This window comes from Spodoptera frugiperda, chromosome 11 (assembly GCF_023101765.2).
Source record: "Spodoptera frugiperda isolate SF20-4 chromosome 11, AGI-APGP_CSIRO_Sfru_2.0, whole genome shotgun sequence".
NCBI classification, from domain to species: Eukaryota; Metazoa; Arthropoda; class Insecta; order Lepidoptera; family Noctuidae; genus Spodoptera; species Spodoptera frugiperda.
Genome location: NC_064222.1, coordinates 7,796,525 through 7,811,942, shown reverse-complemented (window position 1 = coordinate 7,811,942; position 15,418 = coordinate 7,796,525). Strand labels below are relative to the sequence as shown.

Genomic DNA, 15,418 nt, shown 5'->3' with positions numbered 1-15,418 from the left:
TCTCACGATAGTTATTATAAAACTACAACATAGTTCAAATGATTGGCAAGAACACATTACCAATTAGAAATGCGTGGAATGTCGGAAACGACAAACGTTCAACACTCGACCTCTTACATACATAATCGATTCCCCGTTTGTGCACAACTGTGTTTATATTCTACATTCTACACGTTTGCATAACTTCACGACAATTACCGCTAACGAGGCCAGGCAGAAGTGTGTGAGTTATGGTAAGTGTGGATAGTTAGGTATGTTATATATACCGACGTTGGGATTCCTTATTTTGGGCAGAAACTTGTTACTTCAAATTTCATTTGAAATAATGTTATTTATAGGTTGTCGATTTTATATGGCGTAAAAAATATTTCGCATAATTGTTGTTTGTTAGACTATTTGCATGACCGAACTGTATTCTATTTAGCATAATTGTCATTGGCATAATTAATATTACATATGTAGGGTTTACGCTAACCCTTTAAAGCCATTTTTTACAGAATAGGGGGCAAACGAGCAGACGAGTCACCTGATGGTAAGCGATCACCGCCCATGGACACCCGCAACACTAGAGGAGTCACAGTACAAAAGTATAAAAGTCGCTACATTTTAGCTAACCGCATTCCAACATCTTTTCTTAAACGATCAATGTATTACAAAACACAACTACATAACACCAATACATAATAATTGTACGTATGTATAGTAAAACGTTCTGCCACGCAATGCCTCTCACGGCACATAATATGCTAATGTTGGCAACACCTGTGAACATTTGCATATGGCAACTCTGCCGGCAAATAGTCGATTAGCACATGTAACAATATTTTAAATGATCAAGAGAGACGGCTACGTATCTTGTTACAAGTTGTTTGTGTTAAAAAATGGAGTGATTTAGATACTAATATCTACAATATTTTTCTTTTTTTATGTGAGCTAGGCATAAACTTCATAAAAATACGTAGTACTCCTTTTAAATCAACTTTCTATAAATAGGGACGTAATATTTATAATGCAAGCAGCTTAGTATTTTCCAATCTAAAAGACAAGCTTAATTATATAAAGCATGTTAAAAAAAACAACACAAACAGAAGTCTTGTTTTTAATGGGGTAAAAATCATCCAATGACTTATCTCTTGGGCGATGCGAGAAGGAGTGTCACTCTTACTGCTTAAAAACCTAGCCGTTCCTGCTTTTTGTATCGGAGCCCTGGTTAACCAGCTAGGCAAATATACAGAGATCTATAACTAATATCGCGTTTGCAGTTCCATGATCTTAAATACAGACAACAAAACAGACTGTATAAACAACAAATCAATCTCAAAATACTCATTGAATAGTCTACACAATAATAAATTACTAAGCAAGCCGAATTAGACCACACATACCGACTAAACTCCCTTTCTCATTGAGCAATATACACTTAGTTATTTACTACCTACATGCCTAACGAATTCGACACAGGCAATCAATATTAGGTCTAGATTTTAGCCTTAATCCAGACCTGAACATATCTACGCCTCCTTAATTAAAGAGCGGGCAATGATTTAGGTTTAAAACCGAACTCAAACACGATCTAAGTTTATTTAATGATACTTGAAATGCAAAAGTTTGAATGAATGTTTGTTCGTCACTCAATTATACGAAAACTGCTGTATGGGTCTGAATAGAGCTTAAATATATATAAGACTGTGACTCCTTTGGTGTTGCGGGAGTCTATGGGCGGCTCTAATCGCTTACCATCAGGTGAATAGTCTGCTCGTTTCCCATACCTCCTATCCCCTAAAAAGAAGACCATAAGGCTACGCTTTATCCCGTTAAAAGGGGTAGTTACCATAGCATTTCATTTCATTTCAGTGCTATTACCGTAATACATCACTTATTATAATAAACTTATCATTGTTTTATCATAGGCCTTTTCTCACTCGACAGTCACTGTAGTGATATCGGTTTTGTAAAAAATCGGCATTAATTTAAAGTTCTATTCGTCCTATGTACCTAATTAACTTTTCCCAAAACTTTTCTCTAATAAGATTTGTAACGCAAAGAATAAATATTTGCATTTACACTACATTCAACACAGGCGAAGTCACATGCGAACCTAGTATTTATTATAAGCAGAAATCAAAGCAAAACAATGCCAAGCGAACCGGTTATCCTTCACACCAGTCTGGGTCTAGGGAGCAAATGTCAAATTGTATTAATACTAATTTTACTGCGTACTTTAACGTGTTTGAGGCTTTAAATATGCAATTTGTTATGTTAATAATAATGTGTTTGTAGCCTAAAGGGGTACATTTAAATGCCTATATACATATAATGTTGAATTGATTGGCAATTTAAACTATACATGAGGTTTCAATCAATCCAATGTCTTCTCCGCCTTGGGCGAGACGTAAGTCAGTGTCGGACTCTTACTGATTAAAAACCACCCCGTTCCTACTTCTGCTTTTCGAGCCGAAGCCCCGGTAATCCTTAAACTGATAAAACTAGTACGTATAAAATACGTTAAAAATCCATCAGATAGACTAACACAAACTTAATTTGACATTGTAAAAGAATCATAAAGACTTCCCTAAATAAATCCCAGAAAATCAAACTAAAAAGCATTTTCCAAACACGAAAACCGCCATATTGAAAACTGCCATCTTCGCACAGACCACAGATAACAAAAATAAAAGCAATAGACAAGACAGTTTCGACAAAGGAGGTCCATTCAAATAGTTAGATACGGAGAAGTGTCCACTGCAACGACGCAGTAGCCGTATGTCCGTATAAATAGACAAAATTTACATGAAAATAGTCTGTTTCTCCGTATGTGTGTGAAACTGAGGGACACTTGTTAGCAATAAGAATAATAAGTAGCGAAAACTATGAATATTGGAGTTGTTTACTGTATTTGCGTCATGTCTCATGTGAACACACTGCATTCCAGCTCCTGGCTGTATTATTTTATTGTCCTTGAGGTTATTATCTTTTTCGATCCCTTTGACATAATTGTATTAACGAAACAATGTAACCACGAATTGTATTGTGAACCTGATTTATCAAGACCTACCTATCTATGGAGTTTCTTGTTCGTTCTTCTCCATAGGAATCTACACTTTGAAACGAGCAAATAGCTTCACTAGGGGACTGACCGACAGACAGATATTTTTTTAAATATTGTAATATTTGCTTTGACGTTTAAAAGTGCCTTCTCGGTCTGTTTGAAATAAATAATTTTGACTTTGACTATGTTTTAACATCACATCTGTATTCCCTAAAGAGGTAGACAGAAACCAAACATGCTGAGAAATTGACAATCATAATCTAAATAACTTCGCATGGGTGTAGTAAGAATGGTCAAAAATATTTGATGAAGAGTATTAAAACTTAAAACGGGATATTGACCATGTTTATCTATTTCTATGAGTTTCTAATACTAGTGTTAGTGACCATGTCAGTTTAAAAACTTATATTTGATAAGGAGGCCTAATCACCCCCCTTCCCAATCCCCGATTCCCCAACAACCCGTAAACTCCTATTGTGTCTCATATACCGACAGACAAGAGGTTCATTTAAGAGATGTTATCGGTCACCGAAATCTCTAATGAGCTCCATTACCAGCCTCCAAGTAATTCCAGAATAACCACGAATAAAAGACACGGCAATAAAACATCGTCAGATAATTAAAACGAAGCTTGAAACTTAATTAAATAAACATGTTACTGCTAAACAATCTATTAATTACATTTTAAGACTTACCAATAAAAGTAATTCTAAAATGACCAGGGGCCGAAATTAATTAACAATCCTAATTCATATTCTGCTGGATCGATCGAAGTTTTGTAATAGAAAATACATACCTAAGTACAATAAATTAATCTACTGTGTAAGATTGGCATTCCATTGTCTCTGCCTACCTCCATGGGACACAGACACAGGTTATATATGTAGGTAATAAATTAATCTCAGTCCAAATATTTTGTATTACTAAATGCCTTATAGCAAAGAAATTCAGCTTCTAGTCTTAATAAAGAAATACACTAAAAGGCCAGGCAAAAAAACCGTCGCAAGCACCACGCTAACGCCACAGAGGCGAATTTAAACCCTATTAGTAAGACCAGAGATTTCCCGACAGCCAAACTTGAACGGTAACAATTAAGTTTACGATACGGTACCAATAAAGTGTATAATTGAGTGTACACTGTCAGTTTATAGCTTATCAACAGATCGGTATCATTGGAATGATCAACTCTACGTAAGGCGCCGGAAATAAAAACAGTTAAATCTATGACTTTATTGAGTTGCTTGTGTTGAGGTGTGGTGCCAGTGAGAGAGATTAAACGGGGAGGTTGAGTAAAAGTATTACATTTATTTGTGTTTCAGAAAGAATTTGCCAAACATTAATAGAATTGAAGGTGTGATCTTCTAGCACCCGTATTTACTATAAGTTTCTGGATAGCCAGTTGCTTTTGCAACTTCTCAAAACCTATACCTATGCAACAATAAATAATATTATACTCAGACACTGTAACGGTTATTATTATAAATATAATAACCGTTTTTATCTGGACCAAATTGGACCTAGAATATCAACTACTATTTTATACTGTACCTAAAACCACAATACTATCACCATATCAACATATGGCAAGAACTATCAAATCAATTGTCAGCTAAAATCGCTGTAACTGGGACCACAACCTTATCTCTACCAACTATTCGCTAGTGAAAACAAAACCGCCCCCGCGCTACCCACACTTTCGCCATTACACTCAACAAAAGAATTCAGTATGTATTGTATGTAGGTACACATTGTCATAACAACGACAACATATTTGCACAATAGCCAACTGATAATGTCATAGTATTACATCAGATCTTTTACAACATGACTCGGGAATTGATCCCGAGCCCTTTAGAATAGCCATGCTTGTGATTATTGTTTGTATCATCAAAGAGACAGTCAGTTTTCATTAATATCACGTCTTATTAGTATTCGAATGATTTTTGGCTCCCGGCATTCCTCGAAAACAGTCAAGTAACTTGATAAACATTTGCGTTAATGCTGCCTCCAATTGTTCATCGACAGATACATTAGGCTTTTTAAGGGGGAACTCATCCAATTACTTTTCTCGTTTTGGGCGAGGAAAAAAAGAATGTCAGACTCTTACTGACTAAAAACCACCGCGTTCTTATTCTGGCTTTTCGAGCCGGAACCCCATTAAACCCGTAGTCCGCAGCTCCGAAAGATACATAAGGCTGGGTTAACATAATGTACGAGTACACACTTTTCACCAGTTATGGTAACGTAGTCCATGTAATAATAAACGAATATCAACTAGACAACAGTGACAATAGCCGGCAGGTCAACCTCCACCAAACCGTCAATTTGTTCCAAAGAATTGTTGACCTCATGTCAACAGAATAAAGTTGAAAATGTAATAAAGTCAGGTATAGGTTGATGTGCTGACCACAGCACATCAATGGTAGTCAGTATGCGCAATTTCTTTCATGGGATTTTCGACATCATATCAAGTGAATAAAGTTTAAAATGTAATAAAGAGAGACAGGAGTAAGTTGATTTGCTGACCACAGTACATCACTGGTAGTATGCGCAATTTCACGCTCCGAGCTCCGTCCACTTCACTCGGTGACACGACACACTCGATTTCACTAAACACTGCCATTTGCGTGACTGACTAATTGTCCATAACATTAAATCACGATATTGATATGAAGAATGTTAATAATTAACTCATTTTCTGGAAATTGTGCCCGGTATATGGCAATAGGCTCACCACCACATGGGACTTACGACATAAATTGTGAAAAGTGGGTGTATATTGTACAGTGTCATTATTACGTGCCGTAATGTACACCTCTGCCTGCCTCTTCGCGGTCAAAAACGACGATGTGACGATTTAAAAAAAAATCTGGCTGCGATAATTCTACTTTTCCGATCTTATAGCAATTTAGCTTACAAATAATCCTGAGATACTTTGGCTGCATGGCTCGCTGGAGCGAGGATTGTCTGAAGCATCGTGAAGGGGAAAGAAGTAGAGGGTAGACAACACACCGTACCCTCATTATTGAGGATCGGCATCCGGGTAGACAAAAGACCGTACCCTCATTACTGAGGATCGGCATCCGGGTAGACAAAAGACCGTACCCTCATTACTGAGGATCGGCATCCGGGTAGACAAAAGACCGTACCCTCATTACTGAGGATCGGCATCCGGGTAGACAAAAGACCGTACCCTCATTACTGAGGATCGGCATCCGGGTAGACAACACACCGTACCCTCATTATTGAGGATCGTGACTACACAGAGAGTCAGCTGCACGTCTCCATCAGTCGCAGTTGGCCGATATAGTTCTTCACGGTCTTAGTAGACCGAGAGACTGAAGTCCAGAGATGGTCGGATCAGATATCCGAACAGCTGGATATCCCAGTACTACGTAGAACCACCGACCACGCCTCATGGAGACGTGCAGCTGACTCTCTGCGGAGTCACGATCCTTCGTAGTGAGGGCACGATGAAGAAGAATATGGATTTTGGAAAATATATGTACCATAGTTCTTCTGCATACGTCAGAGGAACTTACAATGTCAAATCTTAGCATTGCATGTCCAATATTTTAGGAAATTAGCGATAAAAATATTTGAAATAACCATTATTTATTTTGTACGTCTAATTTGGTTCCAATATTTACCTAAATATTTTGCTTAATACTTACATAATTACATATTTGTTTAATAAATGCATATTATGTTTGTAAATGCACTAAGATATTTGCATAATAATATTATGTACCTACGAAAATTTGCAAATAGTTTTTGAAGTCGTGTTTAGTTAGCATAACCTTCAATTGCATCTAGTTAAATGTCATCCGTTATTAATATATTTATTAAAAAAGAATTATAAGTGATTGTCATATTATTAAAACAGTTATTTAATACCCTTTTTAGGGAGAAAAAGTCATCCAATTACTTCTCCTGCCTTAGGCGAGGCGAGAGTGAGTCAGACTTTTACTGACTAAAAACAACCCCGTTCCTACTCCTGCTTTTCGAGCCGGAGCCTCGGTAAACCTGATAAGTCCGCAGCTCCGGTATCTAACACTAGTATCATTATCTATTCCATTCAAAGTTTACAACTTACAATCCCAAAATCGACAGTGGCGCCAATTAAAATAAATCAATAACTTTAAAATACATGGTCAATAATCGAAGGGCCGCAACTAAATCAAGCACAGGGCCATTTAATTGTTATTTTAATTACAACTAAAGTCGCAATCAAAGCGTGCTTTGACTTAATTAATAATTTAAGCCCAATAGATGGCGTTTGTCGTGTAGTAAATGTTACTTCATCAGGTTTTGGGCTTTAATTGAGTCCGCCATGTTGTTATGGGCCCGGTTGATTGTCATGCCTTGGAGTAGGGCTATCAAAACTATTTTTAATTTGAAGATAATTGATCAAAGTGTCTCAATTATCAACATGAATGGCTTCATCTACATAGGAAGATTTGCCATAATCTTTTCGCTTGGCGATTTGGAGATCTTATTTCAAAAGTGTGCTGCTCCAAAGGTGGTTTCAAAGAGTTACCGGGGCACCGGTTCTAAAGCAGGAGTAGGAACGGGGTGGTTTTAGTCAGCAAGAGTCACGCTCTCTCGTCTCGCCCAAGCTGGAGAAGTCATTGGATGATTTTCCCCTTCAAAAAAGGAGACGTATAAAGTATTCTACTATTAATTGTATTGCATTATGACATCACTACGACTTACCGCCATACTCAGAGCCATTTAATGGTTACTTAACCCAGTCCTCAACAATTGTTTTCAAAACAAAATCTTTACTAAAGAACAGTTTAAGTAATCATGTAATGTCTCTGACTAAGGCACTAGTTACACTGACCTTACCTAACTCAAGCTTCAAAAGTAAACAAAACCGTCACTTTTGAAAACAACGCCCAATTTGTCAAACTGAGCAGTACCTTCTCCGAACCCACTTAAAAACGACCACAAAGAAGGCAGTCAAGAACCTCATTATTCAAATCTGCCAGCCCTAACCGCGGAGACATTGTTTACCGGTACTCTGCGCGTGGGCAGCGTTCGAGTGCAGTGAAATTTTTGTGCAAACAACTACGTAGCCTACGGGCACACAGAGCTAAGCAATACCAGTATAAACTGAGCTACTGAGATTTTTTTCGAAAAACCGAAAAATGCGCTGAAATACTTTCCCTGATCCGGGAATCGAACCCGAGACCAATGAGGCAGTCAATTTATTTGATTTAAATAAAAAACAAAATATCCAAGTAAAGCACTGAACGCAAATATAAATGTAGTAGACAGAATCCCTAACCAAACTCTAGTCTTGCGATATTCTCAATCCACAGAACAGACCAGTACAAAGAATGCATTTGATATAAAAATAAAACAACATTAATTCCTCACACGGCAGTCTCCGGCGCACGCGCACGAAAATAATCTATCCACGAGCCACCGTGCACCAATTAGGGTTGACACCTTGTCCGACCATTTTATTATTGTCATCATTTAAACTAATTTATGTCCACACTTTGCGGACATCCGTTCTGGAGTTTGGAAATGGAATGGAAAGGAATGGAATTGGAATTAGTCCTTTTTCGGGGAATATTAAAACTTTTTATTGGGTTAGAGTGAAATGGTGCTTCCATATTCATAGTTCAATGATCCGGAGCTGCGTACTAGGCGAGACGGAGTGTCAGACTCTTACTGACTAAAAACCACCCCGTTCCTACTCCTGCTTTTCGAGCCGGAGCCCTGGTAAGCCGCTCCGGATCGGTAGAGAAAGCGTATATGTACTCCAATTTATTGTATCTATGACTCCAGCAGTGAATTCATTGTCAAAATCACACTAATATTATAAATGTGAACGTTTTGTTTAGATATTTTCCCGTCATTCACGCAGAAACTACTAAACGGATTTTGATGAAATTTAGTACACAGACAGGGTATGAGTTGACTTGGGTGATAGGATACTTTTTATCGCACGGGAACGCGAGTGAAGCCGCTGGCAGAAGCTAGTAAACAATATTTGTATTCGTATACAGTAGATAAGGATGATTATTTTAGCTATTAAAAAGACGTCTACATTACACTTATTATAGCCCAAAGACTTAAGTTGGTATTTTAAATAACTATTATACAATAAAAGTAAATTGTAATTCAACACGAGTGTGGTAGCGATAAAGTTACAACGATTGCTTCTTTATTAGCACAAAGCTGAGGTCTCTAGCCCCATCAAATGATCGTAAAATTATCTACAGAATTTAAAGTAGATTTCGTACAATTTAATACTGAATTATAACACTTCAAAGAGATTCTTTGAATTAAATACAAAGAAGTGTCAGAGATTGAGAAAGTATAAATAGGTAGTTTTTGCCTTCCATTCCCTGGAAAGTATATCAAATCCAGCCCTCTTTTCGCGAAGTTGAAGAAAGCTCAAAGCAGAAGAATGAACGGAGTGGTTTTTACTGACACTCCCTCTCGCCTCACACAAGGCGGGAGAAACCATAAGATGATTCCCCTCATAAAACAGCCTCTTTTCGCCAGTTATCAATGTCAAATCATTGATACATCTACACAAGGCACAACTCCTTAGGAGCGTTGTATGTTAATACAGAAAGTCTTAAAATAAAAATAAAGCATTGAGGTTCGAAACACATATCTTACAGTCTCTCTCATCCAATTATAATAAAGTCTACAATTCGTAAATATACAAAAGTCTAAATATTTTGGAAATCTATTTCAAAGTATCACCCCTAATCCCCTTTCCTTATAAAGCCCGTCACTGACACACATACTGGGAGTGGCCTGAAACCCTGGTGGCAGATTCACCGTCTTTCTGCGCACACGCAGCAAATAAATGCACTGTCAACTTGATAGGTACACGCTACTGTTTGTACTGAAACATTTTATTGGACATTCCATTGATGTGGTGGTGGTGGTATTAATTTTAACTGACTTCAAAATAAGAGGTTCTCAGTTTGACCTGTACGTTGTTTGTATGTACGCGATTATCACGCGTTTGACTGAACCGCTTTTGATGAGGTTTTCATTATAGTATTTCCCAGACTTAGGAGAAGATTTTAAGTACAGATTTTAGGAGAAGGTTTATGGTTTTTGATGTCGGTTTTTTTTCGCGTCGGTTTGCTTAGAATCATAGGAGACTATGAAGATAAAGCTTATGCGTGATTTTTAATCCATCGAATGGTCTTCATCAATGAGGAATCATCCGATGGGTTTAAAATAACGGCATATTACTCCTAATTCACATCTTAAAACCCAAGTACCTACTACGATTATAATAAATATTTGTCGTCCATTACTTTGGCTACGAATTTGTATCCATCGACGTGGTTTAGTAATAGCCTTTAAACCAAAAAGAACATATATGTATACCCTAAGGGCATATAAATATAAGCAGAAACCACAAAAGACACTTACTAGAACCCTTATACCATACTTCTTAAACTTAACTTTCCTTACAAACAAAAAGTAACCTACTTACATACCAAATAAGTATGCTATTTCAAGTACAGCAGCCCCAAGCTAAATATATTTAGTTCAAACTTCTTTCTTTTCCTCTCAGCTGCACATTTCAACATACTTCGCCGTCTCCCCAAGTTACGCAAAGAATCCGAACTTAGGCATTCCGAAAAGCCATTATTAGCTCACTGACTGGTGACTACCAAATGCCGGCCACCTACGTACAACATTGGCTGTATATCATTCTAATGGATATTGGATTTTAAAACTTAATGGTTAAGGTTATAAGTTTATAATACTTTAAAAGAGTTGAACAGAACAGTATGTGTTTTTAATTATACGCAAATTACCTAACAGTTGAGATTTCTTAATTTTTCGTAAATACGCAGTCCTCTTTCATAGTGTAGTTTAGTTTCATTAGAACGTATAATATCATAGAAATATATGCACTCAGAGCTCAGAAATACCCTTTTTTTGAGGGGGGAAAATCATATAATGACTTGTCTCGCCTTTGGTGAAAATGCCAGACTCTTACTGTCTAAAAATCACCCCGTTCCTTCTCCTGCTTTGAATCGGAGCCCCGCTATTACTTTGTCCGCAACTAAAACTCAAAAATACCTAACCTATTTACAAAATCTACGATTGTTCAAATCCATAAAAAGAACATAGAGATTATTAATTCAGTACATTGCTTAACCCGTCATTGATCCTAAGGCTGAACAAAGTACGGCAAGATCACTTGGTTCAACACATAACAATTATAATACATAACACAACATAACGACGACAACTAAAAACCCCATATTATTACAACAACTACATTTAATTTAATAACAGTTTTTATCGAACAAAATTATCGAACAACCGTCTGTCAATTACGCAGCATCCAGTTACAAACCCGTTCATTACTTAATCAATTAACCGACACGAGAACACATCGAAATTACTATGTCAAAACTGACTTCGTATAATCGCATAACAAGCGTGAAACAGCTGACAGATGTCACTTTGACAACTGTCAAAAAACAATTCCTGTTTTAAAATCGTTAAACGTTGCTCGCTTTGCTTAAAGTAGCGAGTAGCGACACTTTGTTTCCATTTTCAAATTGAAATCGAGAAACCGATATGCACCTTTTAAAACCACACACTCGATTTTTTCAAACACAGCACATCACTAAACAACACTTTAAAATTCGAATTCGTAAAACAGAAACTTCATTAAAAAATTACTGATTATTTTTTTGAGCGGATTTATTTCGAATTTCGAATTCTAAGTTCGATATACGTATCGCAACGGACACCGGCGCGTGCGCAGCGGCCGTGGCGCAGATTTGAACTGCTTAGAGAGCTTAGTTCGGCGCGTATCTTGGCTGTATCTACGACAAACATTGTATATCTGTGATAATGTGAGCCTCTGCTAACATATTCTGTTGTTGACAACGATGCTGCATCTTACGTAAGATACGTTTGCGTATATTTTAAAACATTTTTAAAGGTTGTCGTGTAATCGGTCATATATTAGGTTAACTTAAGTTTTTAAACGAATATATAAATCAACGACTTGTTTGCAGTATATTTGAAACCATCTATCAATTCGATTGGGAAAAATATTTTACTCTGTTTGTCTTGTTTTAACGTGAGATTATCAGATACAGAATATGCTTTTCTGAAGACAGAGTAATGTTTTTAATCTACTTTAACATAATTGAAATAATTTTTAATCTGAACGATTCAACAACGAAAGATTCAGATCATTATATTTCCTATACTCCGAGTCGCAAGTGCCGACCTAAACTGTTAGCATTAATTTTACACATCTCTCGGACTATCTGGTATTAAATCAAACTCCTAAATAATCGAATTATTGAGGAAGATTATTGGCTATCAAACTTCACACTACTGTCTATAGTGAGCATAAGAGCTTTGATTCCACACCCGAGTCACTAATAGTCAAATAAAATCATTTCCTGCCTCAAATACTATCGAACTGAGCCATGAAATCGTTAATTAAATTCTAAAATGTATCAGTTTACAAAAATATTACTTCCATGGAACAAAAATAGTTATAAAAGGACATTTCGGAGTTATGGACGAACGGACGGATGTACACTTCATCGGCTACCCCATATTATACTATACATGCACCATGACTATTGCCTCTACTATTTTAGTGAAGCGTGAAGTTTATAACTGTCTGATATCTATTTTATTTCCATTGCACAATAAAACAAAAATCAAATAATGTTTAATGACATTTTTGAAGCGTATTGCAATTACTTCTATTGGTATTATTTTGTTCACAAAGGGTCGCCATGATATATTTTTAATATTTTAAAACAATGTATCGTCGTTCTTGTTAATGTCTGAAAAAAATATTTGCCTAATAGTTTTTATCTTTAATCTCCTAGTTTTTTTAAGGGCTTAAAATCATTCAATAACTTCTCTCGCCTAGGGCGAGGCGAGTGTCAGGCTCTTACTGACTAAAAATCACCCCGTTCCTACTCCTGCTTTTCGAGCCAGAGCCCCGGTAAACCCGCTAGGTAGTCCGCAGCTCCGGATCAGTAAACTACTAGATGGACCTAAAAAAGGTTGTTTCTCCACCCTATTCAATATCCCACAACACCATTTTAAAAAGTCATAAAAATATTATGCAAACGTGTCATCGCAGCAAAATTTTGATCTTAAAATACATAAATGTTGGTCCAGCTCCGAAATCCGGCAACCACCGCAACGGGTCAATAAAGCCCCAAATATTGAATTTGAAATTGAATAGATACGAAATATTCAATTTGCAGGAACTTCAGTACGCTACGTGGAATTGATACGGAACTCAATAGTTGCAGTAACTGGTTCAAATTGTACTCGCAGGAATTGGGTCGAATCGAATTCCAATATTCGGTACCTAGATACGAGAAGTACCGGATGTTAGAACATTTCTCGTATTGTTACAATGTAATTTAAACTAAGTCGTAATACCCTGGCCTAGGTAAGAATCTTTAAGTGTGGGAATGGGCCGGCTCGACCGGAGTGATACCACGGCCTCACAGAAAACCGACGTGAAACAACGCATAGGTATGTTGTGTAAGTGAGGTTACCGAAGGCCCCTTTCCAATCCCCGATTCCCCAACAACCCCTAGATTCCTAACTGCCAAAAAGCCTTGTTACACCTCTAGTGTTTTGGGTGTACCATCAGGTGATACGTCTGCTCGTCGTTTACGGTACCAACAGCGTATACCATACAAAATGTCCTTAACAATCAACATTATGGTGAAATAAAAAATAACGTATGGTTATGATGATAAAAATAAATAAAATACCTATACACTATTCTTCCCAACTCATTACAAATTTGGTTCGTAAATATTGTACTTCGTATCCACAATACCCGTAAATACCCGAATCTCACCGCTTCAAGCAGGGATCACTAATTACAATGCTGTAATCAACAAAGCTCTACATAATAACCCGAAACTTGTATTGTAAATCATTAAAAATGAAAGCTTTAATCTCACCGATGTTACCTCGGATAACGTAGCATAAACCGCCATCATTAGCTATATCTAATCTGTGACCGATAGTGCACAGACTAAACAAGGAGGACAGATAAGAAAGATTCTTTTAAACTTTTACACTGTAAGTCAAGTAGTAGGTAACACTTTCTCTGTTAACAGCATTATAATCCGGAGCTGCGGACTACCTAGCGGGTTTACCGGGGCTCCGGTTCAAAAAGCAGGAATAGGAACGGGGTGATTTTTAGTCAGTAAGAGTCTGACACTCCCTTTCGCCTCGCCCAAGGCGAGAGAAGTCATTGGATGATTTTCCCACTCAAAAAAAAACAGCATTATAATCAGATTTAAGACGTGCATTACTGAACGTAGATCTCCTCAATTACAAGTAGAAGTAAATAGATGATATTCCTCCTTTAAAAAAACATCTACACGTATCTTTCGTTGTAAAACTTTACTAGGCCTTCGGTAACCTCACTCACAGTTGTAAACAAAGTAAGCTTTGTGTCACGTCGTTTTTCTGTAAGGCCGTGGTACCACTCCGGTCAAGTCGATTTATTCGTGCCGAAACATGGCTCTCCCACACTTCATTTAGTAGATAGCCAAATCTATCGATAAAAAAGCAACTGAGATTGACCGTAAGACTACGGAGCTAATTAACATCTCATTAAGCCAATCTTAACGCATAAAATATAATTCACATTTGTCGGTTGGTATTTCCCACGAGGTAAATATTAGACGACGCGGTATTTCCTGACTACGTACCTATTCATAACATAAGAAATAGCGAAACCAGTTCAATGTTAAAATTATCAATACTTAGTTTAGATAGTTCTGTATCTTTTTGAGAGGGAAATCATCGAATAACTGCTCCTTGCCTTGGGTGAGACGAGATTGAGTGTCAGACTCTTATTTTTTTATTTTATTTTCAGCCATGGTCGTCCCACTGCATGGCAAAGGCCTCCCTACTCTTCTTCCACTCGTCTCTATGCAGAGCTTTCTGTGGCCAATCCTTTTCTTAGGCATTCAGTTCAAACAGAATCATCTCCAATCTGGTCGCAAAACTTCTTGTGTTTCATCCGCAACCCCGGTTATGATCATGACAGATGTGTCATGATATGGGATAGTGTTGTTTTTGAGGTTTAAGCTAGTTTAATAGACATAATATGGCACCTAGGTACGTGATGAATTAATTATAGTCATAAATGAATAGATGAGCGTCTTACAGACTAATACCCACCAGTGCTTTGTTAAAAACAGCTTAATAATCACGTATTGTTCTAGGTATTTCTTAAATGGAAAGAGAGGACAAGTTCCGAGCTAAATTGAGAGATTCAAAGTCGGGAACGGATGCTGTCATCCGGGCCACATAAAGACAACTGCAGTGTATCAAAGAAAAGTA

General features: G+C 37.1%; 1 protein-coding gene across 3 annotated transcripts in view; it reads right to left on the bottom strand.

Annotated features, from left to right (window-relative positions):
- The window catches only part of LOC118274585 (unconventional myosin-XVIIIa), a 297,865-nt gene that overhangs the window by 205,643 nt on the left and 76,804 nt on the right, over window positions 1–15,418 (bottom strand). Inside the window, exon 1 of one of the 3 annotated variants that reach the window (XM_050696859.1) lies at window positions 11,642–11,843. The exons of the other annotated variants lie outside the window; for them this stretch is intronic. The gene's annotated coding sequence lies outside the window, so the exon portion shown is untranslated. Of the gene's footprint in view, window positions 1–11,641; window positions 11,844–15,418 lie in introns of those variants that run through there. 3 annotated transcript variants of the gene reach the window in all.